Source organism: Callithrix jacchus, chromosome 1 (assembly GCF_049354715.1).
Source record: "Callithrix jacchus isolate 240 chromosome 1, calJac240_pri, whole genome shotgun sequence".
In the NCBI taxonomy this organism is placed as follows: Eukaryota; Metazoa; Chordata; class Mammalia; order Primates; family Cebidae; genus Callithrix; species Callithrix jacchus.
In genome coordinates, this window is record NC_133502.1 from 197,508,357 (window position 1) to 197,535,069 (window position 26,713).

A 26,713-nucleotide genomic window follows, 5' to 3' on the forward strand; every position below is an offset into this window, starting at 1 on the left:
ACCCATGATAGCCCCCTAATGAAATTAACATTAGACAGTGTTTTATGAGCATCAATTGTATGCCTGGCATCCAGGCCCTGGGCATCCTGAGAAGCCGAGATGACATTCCCGTCCTCTTGGTGCCCTGAGCACATTGAAGGAGAGGAATAGTTACCAGGGGAGAGGACCACGGCGCAGGGTGTGGATTGAGGGTGGTGGCACGTGAGCTATGTCTCCGGCTTGCAGGAGGCACACGGGGTTGCTCCTAGAAAGGAAGGTGGCATGATGGTGACCGCCTTGATGCCAGGAGAGGAGCTAGCAACTGAACCACCAAGACATTCAGTCAAGAGCCGCAGATTGATGAGCTGAAGAGTTGTGCAAACAGTGTTTGTTTGTTGTGTTTGGAGAGGGAAGTCTGTGTGTTTAGAGCTCAGCTTGTCTCCCTTCCTCCCTCATGTTACAGGGGAAGAATCTGAGGTTCTGAGCGGGAAGTAACCCTCCCAGGGCCACGTAGCCAGCCAGGGCCAAGAGCGACACTAGAAGGTGATAGTCCTACTTGCTTCTGAGTCTTTAGAGGCACGTGGCCCAGTCCGCAGTTACAAAAATGCTCGTTTAAAAACTCAACGCCCGTTGCGGATGACAATAGAAGCTGGTTGCCTGGTTTCACTCATCTGCATCTCTAGGGGTTAGTGAATTTGCAGCAGGTTTTCAAGGGTTTCAGATTGAATTTCTAGGTAGGTTCTATTGAGACGTGGAGAAGTGATCTTAGTTCCCATGTTTATCCTATAAAGTGCTGAGCGGAATAGTCATTCATCTGGTGAGTGTTTGCTGACCACTGGCTGTTAGTCGGGCCCTGAGATGAAACGGGGGAGTTAGGAGCTTTAACAAAGACAATCTCTCTTGGAATCCGAAAATGCGCCTGCTGCCTCAGCCTCGTCAAGTTCAGTGTGCAAAGGGGAAGGAAGATGAGCTCACGAATAGATCATCAGAATCCAGGTAGCAGAGTAAAGAGGGTTGGGTTAATGGGTCCAAACAGGCAGTTAGATAGAAAAAAATAAGTTCTAGTGTTCCATAGCACAGTAGGGGCACCAGACTTAAGCGTAACTTATTGTATATTTCCAAAGAGCTAGAAGAGAAGATTTGAAATGCTTCCAACACGAATGCTCCCAACAAGAGATGATAAATGATTGAGGAGATGGATATCCCGTGTCCCAATCACCCTGATTTGATCATTACACCTTGTAGGCATAATACATCAGAATATCACTTGTGCCCCGTAAATATACACGATTATTATGAGTCAGTGAAAAAGAATCCAAGGAGTATGATTGAAGCAAGGTGGGAAGGCTGTGGGAGTCTGAGGGAAGCGTCTGACCTTCCTGGGGCTCAGGGTTGGCTTCCTGAAAGAGATGACCCCTAAGCTGAGTCCTGAAAGAGAAGATGGAATTTACCGTGCAGCAGAGAGGAGCGGATGGCTGGGAAGAGCTGTGAAATGGAAAGCTATTAAATGTCCCTGGCCATGAGGCTGGAAGTATGGGGAGTAGACGGGGAGAGATTTGCAAAACCTTGAGGCTATGGGAAGGATCTTGGGCTTTATCTAGAAGGTAATAGGTAGCTATGGAAGAGTTTGGAGCAGAAGAGTGACCTAGCAACACCTGCCTCTTTTGAGGGCTCCCTCTGGCTACCATGAGGGGAAGAACTGGGAGCAGAAGCAGACGCAAGTGAGATGTCTGCAGTTGTACAAGTGGTATACCTTAATATGAATAGTGATTACAATATATCACACTGTACCAGACACTGTTCTGAGAACTTTGCATGTTTTGGCTCATTCATTCCCATGTGCTAAAGTGCACATAAAACTCTTAACGTGGGGTGTGGCATAGGGGAAACATCCAACAAACTAGTTACACAGTGTTAATATATAGGAACTATTTCATTTAGTGGATGAGGATTGGGTTTCCGGTCTTTGAATAACTTATCATATTGAAGACCGTGATGCACAGCCTAGATTCATCTAATGAAGGAAGGATCTCTCTCTCTCTCTCTCTCTCCGCCCCCCCCTTGCCCCTGTCTCTTTCTTTCTAGAGACAGGATCTTGTTCTTGTCACCCAGACTGAAGTGCAGTGGTGCAATCGTAGCACACTGCAGCCTTGAAGTCCTGGCTTCAAGTGATCCTTCTGTTTCAGCCTCCCAAGTAGCTGGGCTGCAGTGTGAGCCACTGTGGCTGGCTGGAAGGATTTATTTATAACTGCTGGGAGTATTGCCCTCTTTGGGGCTGGCCCAGCTCAGGAGAACTGCATCATCCAAGCTCACTCCCTTCTGGCGTCGGGCCATATCTGATGACTGATAGATGCAATAGGATAGAGATCTGACCCCCTTATCCCAACTAGAGACAGCTCCGAAGGGCCATTGCAGCTCCAGAGCCCCACATAGGATTGACTGAGACCTTTGTTGAACCTTCACCATGGCTCAGCTTCTCCCTGTGCCCAACTCTGCTTCTTTTTCCACTTCTCCAAAGGTGTTGATCCCAAGAACGCTTCCTACTAAACATCCTGCCTGCTAAACTCTGCCCCATCATCTGCTTCCCAGGAAGAACCAGTCTGTGACATTTGCCCAGGGTAGCACAGCCAGTAATCAGCAGAGCCAGGAGACAAACCTTGACTGTTTTTAGAGAGAAGGGCTCACTCTGTCGCCCAGACTGGAATAATGTGGTGGTGTGATCAAAGCTCACTGCAATCTCAAACTCCTGGGCTCAAGTGATCTTCCCATCTCAGCATCCCAAATAACTGAGACCACAGGCATATGCCACCATGCCTGGCTAATTCTAAATTTTGTTTTTGTAGAGACAGGGTCTCACTATATTGCTCAGGCTGGTCTTAAACTCTAGGCTTTAGGTGCTCCTCCCTCTTTTTTTTTTTAAACTGAGTCTTGTTCTTTGGCCAGGCTGGAGTGTAGTGGCGTGAGTTCGGCTCACTGCAGTCTCTGCCTCCCATGTTCAAGTGATTCTCCTGCCTCAGCCTCCCGAGTAACTGGGATTACAGGCTTGTGCCAACACACCCAGCTAATTTTTGTATTTTTAGTAGAGATGGGGTTTCACCATGTTGGCCAGGATGGTCTTGATCTCCTGACCTCATGATCTGTCTACCTCAGCCTCCCAAAGTGCTGGGATTACAGGCATGAGCCACTGTGCTCGGCCTGCTCCTCCCTCTTTGACCTCCCTGAACCTCCACTCATTTGATCACAAAATCTCCATTCTGCCTTCATGCCACTCTGTTTATCAAGTTTGACTCTCTGCACTTTGGCCCCCTTGTTTGTAAAGTAAGAGTGTATCAGTCATCTTACTCCAGGTTATGCTGAGTTAACAAACACCTCCAAAACTATATGTAGCTTCCAAAGATAGGGTGACCAAAACTGGTTCTGGTTTACCCAGGACTTTCTTAGTTTTAGCACTAGGATCCTACATTTCAGGAAATCTCTGTCTCAGGTATCCCAAAACAATTTACTTGGGACTGTCATAGTTTTAGAACAGAAAGTCATGTGTCTCAGGCACTTCCTCAGATCTTCAAAAATCAAGAAGATTAGTCACCCTACAAAAAGCAAAGGTTTATTTTTCACTCAAGTTACATGTTCATCATTCACACTTTCATTATTACATGTTGGCTGATGCTTTGCTAAAAATATTTTTTACCCATAACTCCAGTCAGTGGACATTGCTAGGCTAGGGCATTGCTAGTCTGAAGGCAGAGAAAAAAAGAGATTCAGAGGCTGGGCGTGGTGGCTCACACCTGTAATTCCAGCACTTTGGGAGTCTAAGGCTGGCAGATCACGAGGTCAAGAGATCAAGACCATCCTGGCCAGCATGGTGAAACCCCGTCTCTACTAAAAAATACAAAAAAATTAGCTGGGCATGGTGGCACGTGCCTGTAGTCCCAGCTACTCGGGAGGCTGAGGCAGGAGAATTGCCTGAACCCAGGAGGCGGAGGTTGCAGTGAGCCGAGATCATGCCATTGCACTCCAGCCTGGGTAACAACAGCGAAACTCCGTCTCAAAAAAAAAAAAAAAGATTCAGAGAAGCATGCACTGTCTCTTGCCCAGAAGTGACATAGATCATCCCTGCTTTAATTTTACTGGCTAGAACAGGCCGCGTGACTAAGCTGCCAGTATTGGGGCAAGATGGTATATGCTGGGGGTGAGTGGGTGGTGGGGGACTTCAGGGAAGGAATCTGGGATATTTCAATGCTGCTTGGAGGAGACATTCTAAAACATCTTGGGTGGCAGCTAAATGCTTTTCTTCGGAGCTCCCTGCATTTTGCAGTGCTCTGCCATGCTAATGATTTGAAACGGTGGCTAATTTGACAAGCCAATTGGAGTCCCCGTGATTGCATTTGACTCTCTGACTAATGACAAGAGATGAACTCCCTTTCCTTAGTGCAACTTACAGTTGGATAGCCTTGGGCCATCACCCGGTCCCAGTGTTCAAAATGTTGCCTTGTAAATTGTCTAATAAAGTAATAAAGAAAGGGACTTGCTAAATGATTTGTCTTTTAACCATTGGAATGGAATTTTTTTGGGTAACATTGTTTTATGTTAGAATGTAAAAATTATCACACATAATTAGAATCATTTCAATTCAAGTCTCTGCCAGGCCTTTGACATATACTGCAACTTGTGCCACGTCGAGCAAGTCAGCTCGTAAAACCTAATCAAATACAATTTAAAAATGCAGTCAGATTTGGAGTGGTGCAGCAGAGACGAGCAGGGAAGGTTGCCCAAGCTGGCTTTGCCGTGTAGAGCGAAGAAAGAAAGAGGGAAGGGGGGAAAGAGATGGAAAGAAGGCAAGAAGAGAAAAGCCACCAATGTGTCTATTCAACTTCGTTAGGGGACCGATGGGAGGCAGGTGGTTGCTTTCTGCCAGGGTGGCCTCAAACCCTACTGGCTGTGGGTCAACCTTATTGCTCTTAATTATCCGCCCTTCAGCACCTCTCAGATCTGACATTTGTGCCCCTGGGTTTCCTTTTCTTCAGGCCGACCAGGTTCCTGCCCGTGTATCTTCTTAATATTTAATTGTAATCATGCAGACACATGTATGTATCGTTTATTTCCAAATGCTGTGGTATAAATGTTTAACCAGAAAAGCACATGGCGACTCCCATCATGTCACAGACAAGCTTTTGCAGGGTGCAGGGACAGGCAGGGTCCCTCTGGGATAAGGATATTTATTGAGAAATATGTCCCCAATTCTGAGGATGTCCAGGTCAGGCCTTGGAGGGTAAGAGGGGGAGTTACCAAGCTGTTGCTTTGTTCCGTGGGCTTGAATGAGAAGCTGCTTTCCTTGACTGGAGCTCCAAGTTGGAGAATGAAGATGACCTCCTGTGAGGAGTTGGTGGGAGTTCAGGCTCTTTAATTGTCCCATGGTGTCCCCGCACACTGGTGACAGCCCAGTTGTCCTGACTGTGGCCTGGAATTTAGTTCTAGGCAGGAGTGGGGTGTCTGCCCAGGCTGGGATGTGTGGGAGGCATCGGAAGATCACATTGGAACAAGTGATGTGGCGGTGGAATAATGGCACCGTAAAGGGGAGGCGATGCCATCGGGGAATGGCAGCACGGCTCATGAATATTCTGGGCACTTGTACCCACAGCCACAGCCAGGCCCGGCTCCTGATTCATCAATATTACAAATGGCACGGTGGTGAACAGGCTGTCAGCAACTTTAATTTTTGCTTCAAGCCCAAGGAATTACAATGGAAGTATTTCCCAGGGACACCCAGTGAGAATGTGGGGCAGTGCCTTCTGCCGGCAGAGGGGGCATAACTGGGTCTTGGGAGCTCTGAGTTCAAGATCTGGGTGCCCCACGCTCAAGAGCTGGGTATCCTTAGGCAAGGCCTGAGCGTCCCAGGGAGAGCAAGAGGATGTGAGCACCTAGAATGTGCTGGAAACCACACTGCACCGATTCTGCAGAGGAGAGATGTTTGGCCCCATTTCACAGGCAAGGAAGATCGAGGCTCAAAGCAGGGTGGGTTGCCTAGCAAAAGGATGACGATGCTGAGGCTGGAGCCCCATTTGAGTTGCAGGCATTGGTTTTTCCTTACCTGCCAAGTACATGTGATGATGGCTGCCTTAGAGGGTTGCTAGGAGGGTAAAATGAAGGACTGAGCCTGGGGTGCTTTGGAGGTTATCTTGACTCCTTGCGGGAAGAGCATTCAGAATCTTGCCATCACCATTGCTTATTATCAGCTCAGCCCATTGAGGGCTGCAGAGACTTTCCTCCATCGTGTCTCACTGTGTCCTTAGTGGCAGGGTGAGGGAGGCATGAGCGTGAACATGAGATCCATCTTACAGGAGAGGGGAGTGAAGCTTGGAGAAGCAGAATGCCTTGCCTGCCAAGGCTCTGCAGTGTAGAAGCGGCAAGATCACCTTGGAAGGTCATGGTTAAATGTCCTTAGCAAAGTAAGGCGGGTAGGTGCTATGTACCCATTTTACAGATCAGAAATGAGAAGTCACAGGTGGAAAGCCAAAGGACTTGCCTCTGCAGAAATTAAGATTTGTTTAAAAAGGAGGAGGGAAAGATGACCCCCTTTTCTCAGTCTTTCTCTCTTTATCTCTATTATTTAAAGTAAAAATAAAGTGAGAATAACCCTCCCTTTTCCCCTCTTGTCCTTCCTCCCTGCCTTTGATGTTTTTAGGAGTCAAGTGTAGAATTAGCAAAAAAGGCAGACTCATGCCCACTGAGGGTAAGGGCCATTGCCTGGTCATAAGTGAAACATTCATTACGTTCCTACCATATGTCAGGCTGTGTAGGGAGCGGACAGGGGTGTTGACATTTCTATCAAGGAATTCAGAGTCTTGGGATTTCAGGGTGTTGTTACCCAGTGCAACCTTGAAAACGGCTCTCTTACTTGACAGAAAGGAAAATTCCAACCCAGAAGGTTTACACGAGTTCCTCAAGACCTTCAAACCACTATCTCTCATTAAAAAAAAGTAGTGCAGTCATGAAGTGAGCAGACTCAGAAATGGGACTGGCAGGAGTGAATCTGGGCTATTACCACTCACTAGCTGTGTGACACTAAGCTGGTTGCTTTACTTCTCTGGGCAACAGTGCATTCCGATAGCAACTGGGGCTACTTTGCTGTCAGCAATGGGAATTTCCAGTAGCAACTGGGAGTGAGTTTTGTTAGCGATGGGAAGGTGATTCTGGAGTGCCTAATTCTGATCTGCCGTTGATCTCCCCATCCTGGCAGGATTTTGGGCTGACAAAGTTTCGGTGCGTGATAAATAACAATCAAATGAGGAAGAAAGTATTCTTTATTCTTCAGCTCCAAGTTCAAGAGAGACTTCTGATTTCCCATAAATATAAATCTTGGGACCTGTGTGCTCAGGATTGCCTGTAGGGAGAGAAAGATGGCCAGATGCTGCGAGGTGTCCTAAGTGCATGTACCCCCCCAGGTATATGAAGCAAATAAAGACCAGTGGGGATGGCCAGAGATTCCCCCAGGAGAAAACCCTGGTTTGACAGAATCAGGCAAGTGGGTGCTGATTCCATAACTGAAATGTGGCACAATGTATATTGTACACTGTTCAAAGAAGGATCTCAGTGTATTTTTCTCTGGTTGAGAGCTGGAAAAAATGGTTACCAGAAAGGGCAGAAGAGTTGGGTTGAGATATGAAATTCCCTTCTAACGTCTTTCTTAAAGGGTTGTCTCGGCCAGGTGCAGTGGCTGATGCTTGTAATCCTAGCACTTTGGGAGGCTGGGGTGGGTGGATCACCCAAAGTCAGGAGTTCAAGACCAGCCTGGCCAACATGGTGAAACCCCATCTCTAATGAAAATGCAAAAACTTGGCTGGGTGTGGTGGCAGACGCTATAATCCCAGCTGCTTGGGAGGCTGAGGCAGGAGAATCACTTGAAGCCGGGAGGCGGAGGTTGCAGTGAGCTGAGATTGTGCCACTGCACTCAAGCCTGGGCAACAAGATGAGACTCTGTCTCATCTTTCACATACAGAGTGAAAATAAGAGTTGCTATTATTGTTATTTTTATCAGTGGATACCCATTAGTAGCCCAAGCTACCCTTAGCCTCTAGATGAAATTAGAAGCCATGTGTCCTGACTGTCTGCATTCTTCAGGATGCATCAGGAAAACAGAACCCCCCTAGGTATTTCAATCAGGAAGAGATTGAATACAGGGAATGCAATGCTTAGAAAACTGTTGGAAGGTCAGGGAACTTCTGCAGCACTTAAGATAGCAGGGTGTGCAGGGATTCCTGCAGAGCACCCCTGCTCATGTCCTCGGCTGCCTACAGCACTGATGTGGGTTATTTAAGAGAAAATGTCCAGAAGATGCTGGGAAGCACCAAATGTCTGCTTTCTGCAGAAGTCCCGCTGATGGTGGGACAATAATGCTTTCTTCTTCTCTCCTGTCGTCCAGATCTCACACGAATACTTCACATTGAGGGAAGCTGAGCTGGAACTCTACTGGCAAAGGAGCTGGGCAAGTATAGTTCCCAGGCCTCTAGCCTCATGATGCAGGGGAGTATGTGGCAGGAAGCCCCAGTGGCACTGAGATGCCAACAGTCCAGCTCTCTGTGCAGGGTTCCCCACCTCCCTAGAGGTTTTCTGACTGTGCTTGGGGTCCCCAGGGAACGTAAGGAACTGTAAGGGGGGCAACTATGAGGTGCACAGAATTTCACGTTCACTTCCTACTTTCAACACGATCAGCTCAACCCATTTTATTCATTGGATTTTATTTGAAAAAAGAATTTCATGCAAAGTTTGACTCTCATTGGATCACAGCACATGGGTTGAAGAGCGTTAAAGAAAAAATTTTTCTGACATATGTGAAAACAGGAAGACTTGACAGGACTATCTTGTTGGGTATCAAGACAATTGCAATAGGGGAGAGAGATCAGGTTCAACTTCCAATGCAACAAGTGAAGATTTATGATCAAGGGTGGTAGGTTAGGGAGTGGGTAAGTGGATGGAAAATTAGTAAGAGGGGAGGTCAAAGGAAGGAGGGACTGCTGCTGAAGGCAGACCAAGGCGAACAGATATTACCTGGGGGACAGTGGAAAGGTGAGGGATTTGACTAGATAGGAAGGGTGACCAGTTTTCGGGGGAGAAGGGACAGTTCTCCCTAAACCAGCTCAGCAGGATTCTTACTACAGCTGGGCTCTGCAGGCTTTGCAAAGACAGGTGCCAAGGTCGTCAAGGCTTAGCTGAGAGGAGGATTCAGAGGAGCCCGACTACCACTCGGTCAAGGAGAGAATCTTTGTCAAGAGACAAATGTAGCTTTATAAAAGGACTACCAGGATTCCCCTGTTGGTTTATATGAAGCAAAGGGAGGCACAGACCATCTTGTCTTGTCTTCTCCATGTTTTAGGATCCCAAGCACAAATCTTGCTTCTCCTCCAGCCTGCAGTGCTCATGCAAATAGATGCCTTAGGGTAGAGCAGGCCCAACGTGCCAAATTAGGCTCAGCTGGGATCTACGGTTCTGTGGGTTTTTTTTTTTTTTTTTATGATTCCATGGTTTTTAGTATTCTTTGATTCTTTAGCACTATATCCTCAACTTCTATAGCTCTTTGATTTTGCATTTCTTTGATTCTGAGATATGATCCGGGGACATGGACTCTCTGTCTCAATTATTTTAAGAAATAATCTTTATTCTTTTTTTTGGATTAATGTTGGATTAATGTGTCTAAGCTCCTCTTGTGAGACAATGGTTCATACCAGGGTGGGACATCAGGGGCAAGGGATGATGGGGGTGCCACTGACTAAGAAATCTCATCGATTGGCTGCATCTCAGGTTAAAACCAGAGCAACCACACCTGGGATCAGGCGTTAGGGGCCATCGTGTGACCAGGAGAGCGAGAGGGTGCCAGGTGGTTAAAAGTGGGTGCAGGGAGGATGGAGTGGGAGGTGAGGGGCAATAAATGAAAATGAAGCAAACATCATATATTTGATATGGCAGAAAAGGGATGCTGAAATTCCTCCCACTAGGGTTTGGGCAAACCCTGTGGTTCTCTGTGATAAGCCCTTTCTATCTCCTTTCCCTGTCAAGCCTTCCTGCTATATCGCACTCTGCTCCCTACCAGGGAGCTAAATAGCAACCTGTGTATTTCATCTAGGTCAGTTACTTAACAATCATAAGGAACCAATTTGAATTTAAATGACTGCCTTCTCTATACAACACAACAGTAATAGCAGTAATAATAATGACTTCTGAATTAGTCAGCATCAGCTGGGCTGCTGTAACAGACAATCCCAAATCTCAGAAACAAAGTTTATTTTTCACCCCTGTGGAGTCCACTCTGGGCCTAGGCACCATGATCCATGTGGTGACTCAGTGACTCAGGCTTTTTAAATTGTGTGCTTCTGTACTGCAGTTTGAGGATGCTGTGTCAGAGCATGAGAGAGATTGGAAAATCTCATGGGGACGGCACACTTCCTTGGCCTGAAGTGATGCTCAGCAAGCACTTCCACTCACAAAGCCAGTCATATGACCCCGTAGCCGGAAGAGGTCAGCAAAGATAGTTTTCTGTGCATCCAGGAAGAGTTAATATAAAACAACATTTAGTGAACATGTAATTTTCTCTCTGTTGCAATTACTACTTCTTTTTAAATAGGTATCACAAGACAGTTACTCTGCAGCAATTTATTTAAATCATTTCAAAGATCCTTACAGATGAGGAAACTGAGACCCCAGATAAATGGAATCACTTGCCTAAAGTCACACCTATAATGGCAGATCCAGAATTAGAAGGCGGGGTTCTGTTTCTCCATAACCTGTGCCCCTCACTGTTCAGATGATGGATCTGAACAGCTAAAGAATCAAAGAATACTCCCTCCACCCTTCAGCTACAGCCTGGAAACCATTGCCTTTTCTGCTTCCGGCAGCCACGCCTGGATCTGTGCGAGGAAACACACCTGCTGATCGGGAATCCCGCACTGGGGATGTGACACTCACAAAAGGTGATCAGTGGTTCCTGACAATTTTTTTTTTTCATTTAGGCAAAAAATACGGAAAGCATATTGTGATCTTTGATTTTCTTCCATTTCCCATCTGTTCTTTATTAGGAGTTCAAACTTAATAACCTTCCAGAGTTGGTATCAAATTCAGATGCTGACACTCCTTGGAGAGGTTCTTTGAGGCAACAGGATGGAAAGGATCACTCTGCTTTTGTTTTTCTCCTGCTGTTCTGTCTGTAAGTCCATCTGTTTCTCTTGCCCTCTGTCTAGAATCCTTCCCATTCAAAGGTCAGCCCTTCAAAGGTGAAGGAGGAGATGACGTGCTGTATCATTTCAGGGGTGCTGAATTGATCTCGTGTCCCCTCAGGTGTCTCCCGTGAGTGCTCTGCACATCAAACCCCACCATTCAAAGATCTTCTCTTTAGCTTATAAATCCTCTGAAGGAACCTTTTCAGTGATTAGGAAAACATCTTAAACTAAGCAGATTTCAGAGGGGAAAAGAAGGCAGAGAAGAAAGAGCGCAGTCGGGGCAAGAGTGCTGACTTGGGTCAGAAAGTTGCTGGAGTTGAGTCACACATAAGCCACCCACCTGGAATATGGGGTTAGCCAGTCACCTAACCTCTCTGACTCTTTCTTCATCTATAAAATGGGGTTGTTTTAGATTCATCTTACAGGGTCACAGTGAAAATGAACAGAGATGGTAAAGACAACTTATATTCACCCACTGTTTTTGCAGCATAGCAGAAAAATATTCTGGAATATTAACTAAGGTCTTGCATATGTGTGTGTGTGTTTTTAATTCCATGCATTTATTTATGTCCTGTGACCAGCGTCCCCCTTCAGGCAGCTGCAGCCAGACCATGTGGCAATTATTGCCTCAAGGAAAGAATGACACAGCACAAAGCAGATAGGGACCAAGTCAAATTCTTGGCTTTCGAATTTGAAAAGCCAGCCAAGGTCTGGGCAGATGACAAAAGATATGGAAGGATGCAAAAGCATAGCCTCCCTGTTTTCAGAACAGAAAAGACTCTGAGTTGCAGAACAGGCACTGATGCATCCTTTAAAAGAGCATAAAGGGCTTAAAGTGAGGAGTGAAGGAGGGTTTTTGCAACCTCAGACATGAGTGAGAACATCTCAGCAGAAGCCAGTGAGATAAATACACCCTGAAGAACCAGATAAGCCCCATTCCTGACACCCTGTGGGAGGCCAGCCTCCCAGATAAGCTGCCCTGAGTCCTATTTCCTGGGATTCATACCCTCATTCGTTCTCTTCCTTTATTATTTATTTATTTTCAAAAGACAGGGCCTTACTCTGTTGCCCAGGCCGGAGTGCAGTTGTATGATCACGGCTTACTGGAGCCTTGAACTCCTGTGCTCAAGCGATCTTCCTGCCTCAGCATCCCGAGTAGCTGGGACTACAGGCACGTGCCACCACATCTGGCTAATTTTTAATTTTTTTGCAGAGACAGGGTTCTTGTTATGCTATCCAGGCTGATCTTAAACACCTAGATTCAAGTGATTCTCCTGCCTTGGCTTCCAAAAGCAGTGGGATTGCAAGTGCAAGCCACCACCCCCCGCATCCTTCTTCATTATATCAGTACTGCCTGTGTGATCAATATTGTACAGAGGAGGTGATGTGTGACTTCTGAGATTACATCATGAAGGAATTGCAGCTTTTATCAAATCCTTTTGGACCCCTTGCCCTCAGGGAAGCCATGTGAGGAGGATGTCTGAGTAGCTCTGTGGAGAGGCTCCCAACCGACAGCCAGCATGAACTTGCTGGTCATGTGAGCACACCACCTTGGCAGTGGAGCCTCCAGCCCCAGTCAAGCCATCAGGTGAGACTACAGCCTGGCTTGTATCTGACCACAGCCTCATGAACAACGCAGAGCTAGGCCACCAAGGTAAGCTGCTCGTGAATTCCTGACTCACAGAAATCATGAGACATAATACATGTTCATTGTCACTTTAAGATGCTAAGGTTTGGGGTAATTTGTTATGCAGCAGCTGATAAACAATGCACTCAAGTTGGCATACTGCAATCCCCCCAGAATTTGGACACAGCCCTGGAGAAAGTGGGTAGGGGTCCCTAAATGAACTATGATGATATTTTTGCCACCTGGAAGGACACAGGCTGTAATAGCAATTATACTCAGTTACAGAACTGTAAAGTTATAGTTCTAGACTTCCTGAGTTTTTCGACTACCTGAAACATTGCAGCTCATTTAAAGGAGTTTCCAAATATATTTTCAGAACTCTGGAAGTCTGGGGAGAACACAGGACAAGAGGCACTAGATTTTGGGAACAAGAGTGCTCTTTTCCCCAAGTGGGCAAAAAGGGAGCTTGAAGATACATGCTTCTCCAATTTCAGAATTTGAGGGGACCGCTCAGCCTGTGCCCGTGTCTTCTCCAGGCTCCCTTTTGCTCCTCATTGCACCCCCTTCTATGAGCATGGACAAGCTCAGCTTGATGCCCAAGCCCTTCAATTTGTCTTGTTAGAAAACCCTTGTGTTGGGCCAGGTGTGGTGGCTCATACCTGTAATCCCAGCGCTTTGGGTGGATCACGAGGTCAAGAGATCAAGACCATCCTGGTCAACATGGTGAAACCCCGTCTCTACGATCAAGACCATCCTGGTCAACATGGTGAAACCCCGTCTCTACTAAAAATACAAAAAATTAGCTGGGCATGGTGGTGCGTGCCTGTAATCCCAGCTACTCAGGAGGCTGAGGCAGGAGAATTGCCTGAACCCAGGAGGCGGAGGTTGCGGTGAGCCGAGATTGCACCATTGCACTCCAGCCTGGGTAACAAGAGCGAAACTCCGACTCAAAAAAAAAAAAAAAAAAAAAGAAAGAAAGAAAATTCTGTGTTAAAGAGACCATTAAAAAAAAGAGGGAAAGATAAATTGCTTGAAGCTGCAAGACTCAGGAGGCAAGGGAGAGCAGGTGAAGGGAAACAGGCCTGTGATTAGAGGGCAGGGGCGGCACCGGAGCCAGAGCAGGCAAAAACCTCCATTGGAGATGTCAAAATATTTGAAAATCCTCTTCCTTTGGTGAATTGAGTTACTAGAATTTTTTTTTTTTTTAATGTGGAGAAGAGTCTGAGATAGAGGTTAAGAATATAGTTTCCAGAGTCAGGCGGAGCTGGGCTGTGTCTCTTTCTAGCTGTTGTCAGACCTCAGGTGAATCTCTGAACCTCTCTGACCCTCGGTTTCTTCATCTAGCAAGAGGGGACAATGATATGCCTGTAAGAATGGCCCTAAGTGTCTACCTTTCTCTGTGTATGTGTCTTTTGGAATGTGACTTCATAGCTCTTCCCATGATGAGACAGAGTCCATTTCCCCACCCCTTGATGCTGGGATGGTCACGTGACTTATTTTGGCCACAAAATGGGGCAGAAGAGGTAATACGTCTGTCCTGAGCTTAGGTCTCAGGAGGCCTTGTGTAGTCTGTTCTCTCTGACCCTGTGACCCGCAGAGGAAGAGGCTCAGGTTGGCCTGTTGGAGGATGACAGGCCAACTGCAACAGACATAAAGTGTCTTAGCTGATCCCATTCCAGAACACTGTCCTTCCAGATGACCACAGATGCATGAGTGAGCCAGCCAATATCTTCTGAGACATCCCCAGAAAGACAGAACATCCACCTGACCCATAGACACATGGGCAATCATGGATACATGGATATTGTTTCAAGCTGCTAGGTTTGGGCTTGGTTTGCTACACAGCAGTAGCTGACAGCTACACCTCTATTTTAAGGAGTTGTGAGGATAAATTGCTAGGGTATAGAAAAATGAATAGCTTTAATAGCTAGTAGTGATTGAGTGCTGGCTCTGCCTGGTATTGTGCTCAAGAATTGGCCTGCATTATCTCAAAGACTTGAAGAGGCTAGAAGAGCTGTCGCTGAAGATTCTAGAAGCATTCAGATATAATGCCTGGCACGTGGTACCTGCTTCTTGTATGCTAGTCGTTGGAGCTGCTGATGCATGTGGAACTCCTGACACATGCCTCTGATTTGGTAGTGAGGTCTGAACTTTGTAATCTCTGTGTCCAGAGACCTTGGGAAGTCTTTAGCCAAGAGCAAACCAGGAGGGAGCTTTTGTGATGGAGAGGTTTCTTAGAGTGAATGGCATCCGGGTAGGGTGGGGAAAAGGCATCAGCCAAGGTGCGCCACACACTCCCCTCACTAGTGTGGTCCCTGGACCGGCAGCCTCAGCCTCCCCTGGGCTCTTATTAGAAATGCAGAATCTCAGGTCCTACCTCCGCTAACTGAATCAGTAAGCCCATTTTAACAAGATCCCCAGGGGATTTGTGTGCGTGTTAGAGTGTGACCAGAGCACTCTTCCCAAGCTATCTGTGCTGAGGCACCGGTATTTTTTTTAAATTCCAATTTATTGCAGAATGGCAGTTTAAAAAATATAGTAAAAAAGCAAATTTCTAGAAAAATTAAATGAAAAATAAGACATACACAATCTAAGCCCTTTTTTATTATTATATTCAATAATACAAAATTGCTGTCCGCCAAATTATGACAGAACTTTTTAAATACTTTTCTTTCTCTGTGTGTGTTCTTTGTGCATACCTCACTGTGGAAAGGTAACAAATGACTTGCCACCTGGCCTGGGCTGTGGACGACACCACATGTAGAACCATCTTAGAGTTGGCAATGATAATGATACAAATACAATATGATCATACATGATCCAGCTCCACCTAGCAGCTTGAAACAATATCCATTTATCCATAATTGCCCATGAGTCCATGGGTCAGGTGGATGTTCTGTCTTTCTGGGGATGTCTCAGATCTTAAGGGCTTACAAGCTTAAATACCTGGAAATCCTCTTAGGAAACTATGGGGTAAGTCATATATTTATCTTCATTTTTGTAGGTAGGTCATTGAGGCCCAGAGAGGTTAAGCGACTTGTGTGTGGTCACACAGCATACAAGTGGAGTAGCCTGAACCCACCTGTTTGACCACTCCAAGGCAGAGGGAGGGAGAGGAAGGCATCACCAGTGAGAGGCACAAGGACAGTCTCTTGTATCTTATGTGAGTGACAGCTGTCAAAAAACCAGGCATGGGGTCCTGGCTATCTGTGTAACCTCCTTGCAGTGGAGGCTGGAACCTAGCAAACTCTCTACCAGCCCCGGGGTTGGGCTGGGAGGATCACCCTCGCATCTCACTCTGGCGTAGCCTGCGGGAAAGGAAGCCTTCTGTGGAGTTTACCACCCGAGCCTGCCGCGTTGCCAGAGGTGAGGGGCGAAGACTCCCTGCCTACCGACCGCCTTCTCCCTCTTGCTGTCTCTTTTTCCTGAAGTCATAGGAGCTGAGCAGGAGGCTGGGGGTCTGGCAGGCTGGGTGATAGCTAGTTATCCACAGGTTGATGGCTGCCCCCGAAGACTGCCTGAGGATATCAAGGCAGAAGCCACTTCTGAGGCCCGCTGCTCCCAGAGAGCCTGCTGCCGGCATCTCTGCCCAGGGCTCGGCGCTTTCCCTCACCATCTCATTAATCCTGATTCACAAAAAAAGGCAGCAGGCAGGGGCCCTCTTAACAGGCCGAGCGGGCAACTGATTTGCCTTCACTGAAGACAATAGTGCCCAGGAGACCCGGCATTGCTGAATTATTCAAATCAGCCATGGCAGGTAAATCTGAGGACACAGAGTGGCTGGCGTCCCTCAGCTCCTGCAAGCTGCCCTCCTTCCCTGCCCTGGGGTGGTGGTATCCGGCAGCTTGGGGTGGCTGGCACAGATCCCCTTGCCAGAGATGAGGGCTGCTCCTGCCCTTCCCTCCTCCCTGGATGGAAGTTGAAATTGGTGTTGATCATCTCTAAGCACCTTAGAGCTCTAGTAATGGATCTAAAATGACATTTCCTACCTCCTGATCCCTGGGGGGACATTCTGACAAATACTTTGGGATAAATGTGATGGGGCACGGGAAGATGAAGGCAGCAGGAGATGGCTATTCTGCCAATGTGTGTGTGTGTGTGCACGCGCATGATTCAAAAAAAAGCAGAGGCTGTGGGTTGAACCCTGGCTTGGCAAGCCTTGGTTTTCTGCTCCTGGAAAAGAAACACAATGAATAGGCAGGTCTCCTTGACAAGTGTGGAGATTCAGGAGCAAAACCACTCAGACTTGGTGCCGGCACTGGGTGAAGACAGAGCAAACAGAGGTATGAGAGGAGATCACATGAAACAGACAGGAGCCCAGCATGATGGGCTTCCGGGGTGGGGGAGTGTTGGAGAGTCTGAGGGGTAAACTGAGGCCCGGAGAGGGGCGGGGACTTGCCAGAGTTGTTAGTCAGTTTGTGGCCAAAATGGAATGAAAAGCCAGGGCATTCAGTTTGCAGTCGGAGGCTGTCTTTGTTAATAATACCTACCACTGACCCAACACAGACAGCTAAGGGCTTCTGAATATATTTCATTGTTAACTGTGTGATAATCTCATGAGGCTGATACAACTATTACTTCCCTTCTACTGATGAGGAAATTGAGGCTTGCAGAGATTCAGCCACTGGACAGGGTAGAAAGTGACAATCTGGATGGGAAAGGCGGTCTGTCTTAAGCTGCACCCTTAATTGCTGTGCCTCAGTGGGAGATCAGAGACACTGGGACTCTGGATCGCTCCGAAACGTGCCTCCTAGCTAAGGCTGTAGCATCAGTTTGTGATGGCTTCCTGGGTAAGCACCTCCACTTACTTGTGGTCCTCCATGGGAAAGGGCACATAGAGTTCAGCCCTTCTCAGAAAGACTGACCTTAAAGCACCCTCAGCCATCCCAGGCATCTGAAGGCAGAGCCCTGAGGAAGGGACGCTGAATGTTGGAAGGAAATTTATTAATGAAGAGGTTTGGAATCTCTGGGCACAAGATCCACCTCTTTGGGGGAAGCCAGTGGTGTCTTCTGTGTAAAACTGCCATTGGCAGGACAGCTTTCTCTAGGAGATGCAGAAGCTGGGGGTGGTGGGGGTTAAACCAACCTTGCACATTGGTGGGAGGGGATACAGGGTCAGTGTGTGAATAACAGCGTCTACTTTTTTGCACCAGTCAAACAACAATAATAGGAGCGGGAGGGGTGACCTGTGTTGAGGGTTTAGCATGTGCTAAGCCCCATTTTTTTCCCCAGGCTGGAGTACAGTGACATGATCTCAGCTTACTTTAACCTCTGCCTCCCGGGTTCAAGCAATTCTGCCTCAGCCTCCTCAGTATCTAGGAGTACAGGTATCTACCACCATGCAGGGCTAAGTTTTCTATTTTTAGTAGAGACGGGGTTTCACCATGTTGGCCAGGCTGGTCTCAAACTTCTGACCTCATGATCCACCCACCTCAGCCTCCCATAATGCTGGGATTACAGGTGATGAGCCACTGCGCCCGGCCAGCCCTTTCTTTAAGTGTAGAAGTTCATTTAATCCTCGAGACAATTTCATGGGGTCAGTATCTATGGGGTTATTAGCGTTACGTCCCTTTTGCAAAGAAAGAAACTGAGATGCAGAAAAAAAACATTGAAGCCATTTATTTACCCAGGACATTGCTGCTGGGGCGAGCGCAGAGGAGCTGGGATTTGAAACCAGGGTTTCATAAACCACGTGGCCTCTAGGATATTGTGCCTAGGATTCCCTTCTCTGTTCAACTTGAAGTCCCTCTCAGTGGAGTGATGTCCTTTTTCTCTGTCCATAGTGGCCCATTCCTGGGGTTGTGAGCCCTGTATGTATGTTCCCAGAAGGAGGCTCAGAAGCCCTGAATTAGCTCAAATGCACCTTTGCCATCATGCTTCTACAGACCCTGTTCCTTTTCTGAGAACAACTGGCTTCCTCAGGCCTCCAGTCACCTCTTATTTGGAGTAATCAGCGTCTGAATGAACGCGGTCTCCAGCATTTGTGTGGTGCCTAGCGGGCCTCCGAGGATCCTCCCTGCAGAAAAACCAAACTAAGAGAGATTTATCTCCTGGGTCAGATAAAGGTGACTAAATGCAAACTGGCCGATTCCTTTCGGCAAACAGTTCCCTGGGGAGGGCTCCTACAAGGAGGAGAAGAGCCAATCGATCCCGGAAATGCTTCGAGGTGACTTACAGGGGAGACTTAAAGGAAAAAGCCCTCGTGTCTTAACAGCCTCCGGCGACTCATTCAGCCTTGTAAAACTCCCGGAACCAGCCCATAGAGCGAGGAAGGAGGGGGTCTGGAGAGCGCCTTCCTTACCAGGGCTGCAGAGGAGGGACTCTGCAAAATTTGACCTCTGAGATCTTGAGCTGAGTCCTTCATTCATCTGTCAAGCATCTATTGAGCGCCTACTGTGTGCCTGCTATGCACTTGGTATGCTCTGTCCTGGTGAATCCTCCAGATGGCACCATTATTATCCCCATTTTCTAGCAGAGAAACTGAGGGTGTCTGAAGGGAGGTAAACGTTTCCAGAGTCCTAAAGCAAGTGACAGGGTAGGTCCTTGCATCCACCGGCCTCCCTTGTCTGGTTTCCTTCCAGCATCACTGCCTCTCTCATCAGACCTGGTTCTTACCCAGCTTCATCTCAAGTGTGGCTCAGGCTTGTTCTTCTCTACCTCTCTTCCTTCCTCCTTTCTGCTCTTAGACTCATAAGAAACCTTCCTTATTATCCGGGGAAACAGCCCGTGCGTCTTGGAGACTGACTTTCCCTTGGGATCTCCAGGTTCACCAGCCTTGTCTCCCGGAGTCACCCTGCCTTCATTTCATTTAAGCACCAGTAGCACCAAGGGTAACTTGGCTTGCGGTCTGCAAACTTATTCTGGCCGTGCAAAGGGCCAAATAGTAAATACTTTAAGTTTTGTGGTGCATTGTGCTGTTGGGGTGCCAAGACAATAATGTAAAGGAATGGGCATAGCTGTGTTCCAATAAAACTTTATTTGCAAACACAGGTGGTTGGCAAGATTTGGCCCATAGGCTATCATTTGTATATCCTTGGGATAGAGAATAAAAGATCTGGTTTTGGGGTTTGCAGACCTGAGGTCTCCCCACAGGCTACTTTTTCTACTTCCTTGCTGTGTTACCTTGGGCAAGTTGGTACATCTCTCTGATCCCCATTTCCTTTCTGTAAAATGAGATGATTATAGCACCTGCCACCTGGGCTGTTGCTAACTTTAAATGAGACCCTGCCGTGGATTGCACACAGTGAGCAAACTGGTAGCTGTTATTTTATAATGAATGACTTTAAACCTTCCCTCGTTTGGGGAAAAGGGAACCTGGTGTGCTGGTGTTCTGATATTTTGTGGTTCATTATGCTGATAAGATTTCCATTCTTCTCGAGTTAATGCACTTGCATTTTAATGACTTAGAAAGGATGCAGAATCTGTCTCCTTTGGGATGGAACTGGCTGGCTGGCCTTCTGTGAGGGTGATAGTTGGTAAAACTCTGGACACCCCCACGATCCCTTTTAGTCTAGCTTCTGGTTCCCTTTCTGGCTCCAGAAGGACTGACTTGGTGGGTGTAGCATGACCACCAGTGATCCTCTGGTTGAGAGCTGATCACAAGTGGCCAATTAATCTATTACTTGCAGATACATTTTCCATTAGCGCTGGTGGAATCAATTAGTCAGCGTAATGAACTTGAGTCTGGGCAAACAGGAAGGAGAAATTAACCTGTTGGTTTCCAAAGGAAGGTGGGATGGCAGAGGAGCTTGGAGAAGATCTGGGGAGAAATTGAGGGGCTGGGTAGGGACAGAGGTTTGGGAACCACAGTCAAGCTTCCAGGTAGTAAGATGAGGGGGGTTGAACCCAAAGAGCTCTAGCGTAGAGCCAGGAGAAGATGGCTTTCCTAGTCATGTGGACATGGAAAGGCCAACAGTTTCCTCCTCTGCAAATGGGGATCCAATTGTACATACCTCATGGGATCGTCGTGCAGAACAGTGAGCCAAGTTGTATGAAATACGTAGTCCCGCGTCTAGGAGTGGCACTTTCTCGGTGAATGCTAATCTTCCTGCTATCCTTTTTTGCCTGCCTTACTGCCAGGTGTGAAGAGGTAAGAGACTTCTTGACTTAGAGTTAAAAACAGCAGAAACCTCTTACTGAAATTACCCTAGCTCAGATCCACATTCAAATGGGTTGCAGAAGCCAGTGTCCAACAGGTGTCTTGACTGCAGGCCTTATCAGGGACTTTAAATTCTGGTATGTCTTGTGACATTCCACAAAGTGTTGGAGCAGCTTTCCCAGAAACATTAGAATGAAACAACATTCTTTTTCCATCTCAGATCATTGCATAGGACTGAGTTTTGTTGTTAGAATGGAAGGAAATGACGCATGCCCCAAATTCTACCCAAATAGAGTCCACCTTCTCCCAAATCCCTCCCTGTCTATGCAAACAACGTTCTCCCTCTGATCAGTGTTTTTATATCAGGTTGATGCAAAAGAAGTTGCAGTTGTGGCCATTACTTTCCATGGCAAAAACAGCAATTCGTTTTGCACCGACTTAATAGACTTGAACTAGGGTCTACTAGCCTGGTGCAGTAGGACCAGAAATCCACACTGAGGTTTCGCAGTGGTGGAAAGAAAGGTGTTTACTTACCAGGTGCCAAGCAAGGAGGACCAGATAGCTAACGCTTAAATCCTGACCTCCCGATGGCTTGCAGGTAAGTGTTTTTAAAGGCAGGGGTAAATTCTGGGAGAAGCTACAGGCGAAATTGTGAATCAATACACGGAGGTTACGCATTGGTCTTGGCCTAGAAGGGCAGGATACCTTGAAGCAGGGGTGTACAGGTCATAGGTGGATTCAGAGACTTTCCGATTTGCAATTGGTTAAGGAAGAGAAGCTTCCTTAAAAAATTTGGGGTCAGCAGAGAAGAACGTTAACTGGCTCTCATGTGTGACTCCCTCCAGTCGCCTCTGGAAGAAGTTTAGAACAAAACGTGGTGGCCAAAGTTTAGCCTTTAGCTCCCCCTTATCTGAGGTCTATGTATCAGCAGAGCTGTTTGGCGGGGGTCGTTGGTGGGGGTTCAGGGTTCTGAAAAACAACTCAGGGATGTATCTTAAGATGTTATCTTTAGTTTCTACAGGGGAATCAAACCTCTGACTAACTCCTTGGTTCCTGTTTAAGCCTTCTCACTATTACCTTCTTGCTTATCAAGTTTTTTTTTTTTTTTTTGAGACAGGATCTCACTCTGTCACCCAGGCTGGAGTGCAGTGGTGTGATCTTGGCTCACTGCCATCTCTGCTTCCTGAGTTCAAACAATTCTCCCACCTCAGCCTCCCAAGTAGCTGGGATTACAGATGCCCGCCATCACACCCAGCCAGCTTTTGTATTTTTTGTAGAGACAGGAGACAGGGTTTCACCATGTTGGCTAGGCTGGTCTCAAACTCCTGGCTTCAAGTGATCTGCCCTACTCGGCCTCCAAAAGAGCTGGGATTGCAGGCGTGAACCACCACATCCAGCCTTAAATTACTTATTTACCTCTCAGGGCTAGCTAGGTCCCTGGGGTTTCAGAAGGCACTCAGAATTTTCCTCTATTTCCATTCTTGGTAGTGGGGCATACGCTTGGTCAGGCTGGTCTTGAATTCCTGACCTCAGGTGATCCACCCACCTCAGCCTCCCAATGTGCTGGGATTACATGTGTGAGCCACCACGCCCAGCCTTTAATTTTTTTTTTAAGTTCAGGGGCACATGTGCAGGATGTGCAGGTTCATTTCATAGGTAAACATGTGCCATGGTGGCTTGCTGCGCCCATCAACCCATCACCTAGGCATTAAGCCCAGCATGCGTTGGTTCTTTTTCTTAATTCTTTCTCCACCCTGCCTTCCCTAACAGTCCCCAGGAAGTGTTGTCCTCCTCCCTATGCCCGTGTGTTCTCATTGTTCAGCTCCCACTTATAAGTGAGAACATGCGGTGTTTGGTTTTCTGTTCCTGCGTTGGTTTGCTAAGGATAATGGATTCCTCTTATCTAGTCTATCATTGATGGGCATTTGGGTTGATTCCATGTCTTCGCTATTGTGAATAGTGTTGCAATGAACATACGTGTGCACATATCTTTATAATAGAATGATTTAGATTCCTTTGGATATATACTCAGTAATGGGATTGTTGGGTCAAATGGTATTTCCGGTTCTAAATCTTCAAGGAATTGCCACACTATCTTCTACAAGGGTTGAACTAATTTACCGTCCCACCAACAGTGTAAAAGCATTCCTACTTCTCCACATCCTCTCCAGCATCTGTTGTTTCTTGACTTTTTAATACATGCGGCCAACACACATAAGAAAAATAGCTCAACATCACTGATCATTAGAGACATGCGAATCAAACCCACAATGAGATACCATCTCATCTCACGCCAGTCAGAATGGTGAGAACTCCCCTCCCAAGTAGCTGGGATTACAGGGACCCGCCATCATGCCTGGCTAATTTTTGTATTTTTACCCTGTAGAGACGGGGTTTCACCATGTTGGCCAGGCTGGTTTTGAACTCCTCACCTCAGGGTGATCCTTCTGCCTTGGCTTCCCAAAGTGCTGGGATTACAGGAGTGAGCCACACACCCGGCTAGAGCTCCCCTCCTTTTTAAGGCTGAGTAGTGTTCCATTGCGTGGGTCTACCACACTCTGTTGCTCCTTTCACCCACTGATGGGCATATGGCTTGTTTCCAGCATTTGGCTGTTGTGAATAGTGCTGCTGTGAACATGGGTGTACATGTGTTTGAGTCCCTGTTTTCAATTCTTTGGGGTATACACCTAGGAAGTGAGATTGCTGGGTCATGTGAATTTCACTTCCATTAATAATAATAATCAAAGCTTCCTCTGGCTATAGGGGGCAAGAGTAAAAGCTAGAAGCCCCGAGAGGAGGCCCAACCAGCACACTCCTGAGCAAGCTGGCATTAAAATCCCATCTCCCAGTTGCCTAACTGGAAGTCACCCGGAAAGGAGCGAACACATTCCCTGGGGCAGGAACTTCCTAGGCTTGGCTGAAATGTGCTCCATCCCAAGTTCCCATCCACCCTCATCCTCCAGACACCAGCAGGCGGCCGCCCAGGAGGATTAGATGTTCCCTGTGCTGAGGTGGCAGTAGGAACAGACTGTTCATCGGCGTCTCAGGGTCTAGAAAACCAGTCTGCACCTCCGTGTCGCCACCACCCCCTGCCAGGGAGGCCGTGTGGTGTGTGTATTAGCAGGTAAACTGCCCCCCATAATGGAGATGGATGGGAGCCTGATTCTGTGACAGAGAACCTTTCATTAAGAAAACCACTGCCTTTGGATGATCTAAAGGCACTAACAGGCTGGCCCCAGCCTGGGACTTAATTATCTCACCGCTAATGAGCTGCAGCTCCCAGCTTGCTGGTGCATCTCAGCAACAGCAACTGCCTGGCCTTGGGCTCCTTTTTCCCACTGCGGGCCTCGGGTGACACGGTTAGAGAACGTAGGGGATGCGGCAGCTGGGAAGGTCACCATGAGGATCACTTCCTAAGAATGGCCTCTGTCTCCCTTAAGAGCAACAGAGGTGCCTGCAGCAGGAGAGAGGAAAGTTAGACAGGTGGAAGGACTTTCTGATGAGCTGGCCTGGAAGATGCTTCTGTGGGACCCTGAGTCTTAGCTACATCTGTATCCATCCCCAGGCCCTAGTATCCTCTTAGGGTGGAACCAGGATCAGGGAGGCCTGGGTTGGGTGAGACAGAAAGGCAGGGATAGAAATATATGATATGCAAGAGTGTCTGTGATAACAAGGACTTGTTCTCCTCCCAGCTGTTTGCTTGATCGATTGCTGCTGGACTCAGGGGACCAGCTACGTCTTTAGGGAGCTCTGCCGAGACCGTATTCTCCACACTAGAAAACCTCCCTCGTCTCTCCCTAGCCCATCTCCCTGTTTATATCCTTTCCAGCTCATCCTGTCTATAATTACCTTGTTTATTAACGCATTTAATTGTTTACTGTCTGCCTCTCGAGTTCCTGTCCTCCTGGTACTGGGCGAGGTCTTCATCTGTTTTGCAAACTCACAGTTCCTAAAATGCTGGATACATTGTTGGTGCTCAATACATATTTGTGGAGCAAATGAATGAATGAGTGAATGAATGAATTGTTGATTATTTCTAAGAAAACATCTCCAGTGTCCATCCACAGAACTTTTTCACCTTCCCCAACTGATGCTCTATGCCCACTAAACACTCACTCCCCAGTTCCCCTGCCCCAGCTCCTGGTAACCTCTATTCTACTTTCTGTCTCTGTCAATTTGGCTTCTCTAGTGGCCTCGTATAAGTGGAATCATGCAATGAAAATGGCAGCTAACTTACTGAGCATTCTGGCCTGGCACAGCACTCAGCATTTTGCCCTGCGTGGAGTCGATCTGTCCTTTTGTGCCTCACGTCTCTTACTTGGCATGATGCCATCAAGGTTCACCCAGGGTTTAGCATGAGCCAGTGCATCCCTCCTTTTTAGGGCAGAATAATATTCCATTGTATGAATAAACCACATTCGGTTTATCCGTCCATCCATTGCACAGTGCACTTTTGAGAGAAGATGAGTAGGTGGCACAAGGTGGGGAATTATCTATTTCTGTTTTGGAAACTTCGAAGTGAGAGAGCTTTCCCATCCAGTTGGAGCTGGCTCCTTGTGGTTTGTTCTTTGTGTGCTGCTGACACCGACTTTCTTTACACCCTCCTGCCTTTGCCTATGCTGTTTCCTGCACTGGAAGCGCCCTTCCCACTGTCCATTGCTGGCCTGACAAGTCTTATGTCAGTTTCAGGGTGAAACCTCAATGAAAGCGGAAGTTACGTCTTTATTCACAGCTGTATTTCCAGATCATTAGATACCATACATACAGGTACGCATGCATGCGTCCATGCACGAGTGACCAAATCATTCCAAGCCACACTCCTCCAGAGGTTCCTCCTTGACTGCACCTCATGCTATGCAGCTAATGCTGGCTGTTTTCAAGTCACCACACACATTGATTGATGCCATGTTTATCTCTCCTAGTAGATGATGTGCTCCTTGAGGACGGTGCTTGTGTCTTACTCATTTTTGGCCCTCTCCCTTGCTCTATAATGTCCCTAGTGTGGGTTATCTATTGAACAATGCTGAAGGTTGTGGACAGATGTCAGCTGTTATCATCCTCCTTCTCTCTGCCGCCCGGCCCCAACTACCTGGCTTCAGGCTGACTTGTCTTCATTCCAGCAGGGGCTGGGAGACCGCAGGACACTCCCTTGAGCTTATGCTGTCGGTGACTTGCTGCGCAGTGCTATCATGTGGAAACCTCCTGCTATCACTGTCTACAACCTCTTACGTCTTTGTGGCACTCAGATGTTCCTTAGCTCCCAACAGCCTACTGATGGTTAAGAGAAAAGACTATGGTGTTCATTTTACAGGACAGGAAACTGAGACTCAGCAGTGGGAATGGCTTTGAAGCTTCTTACTAACAGAGGGCATGCCAGTACCCAGATTGCCTACCATCTAGGTCCTGGTTTTCCCCTCTCTTCCATTCTGAGCAAGCTGCATTTATAAAAAGTTTATCATTACTAGTGATAACAATAACAAAATCAACACGACTGGCAGCTAACGTGTTTTGAGCATCAGTTCTGGTCTGGCACAGTGCTCACCATTTTACATAGCATGACGTCAGTACGGGTCGGTTTCCCAAATGTGGCTTTTTTTTTTTTTTTTGAGATGAAGTCTCACTCTGTCACCCAGGCTGGAGTGCAGTGGCCAATCTTGGCTCACTGCAACCTCCAACTCCCTGGTTCAAGCGCTTCTCTTGCCTCAGCCTCCCTAGTAGCTGGGATTACAGGCACATATGCCACCATGCCCAGCTAAGTTTTGTATTTTTAGTAGAGACAGGGTTTCACCATGTTGACCATGA

General features: G+C 47.3%; 1 long non-coding RNA gene across 7 annotated transcripts in view; it reads left to right on the plus strand.

The window, feature by feature from the left end:
- Positions 1 to 26,713, plus strand: part of LOC118146308 (uncharacterized) — a 221,145-nt gene that overhangs the window by 61,488 nt on the left and 132,944 nt on the right. For 6 of the 7 annotated variants that reach the window (XR_013522029.1, XR_013522028.1, XR_013522034.1 and 3 more), the window contains 4 exons: positions 8,399 to 8,461; positions 10,866 to 10,940; positions 11,046 to 11,173; positions 12,645 to 12,840. This is a non-coding gene — a long non-coding RNA (uncharacterized LOC118146308). The remainder of the gene's footprint in view (positions 1 to 8,398; positions 8,462 to 10,865; positions 10,941 to 11,045; positions 11,174 to 12,644; positions 12,841 to 26,713) is intronic. The other variant, XR_013522036.1, reaches the window with a different exon arrangement.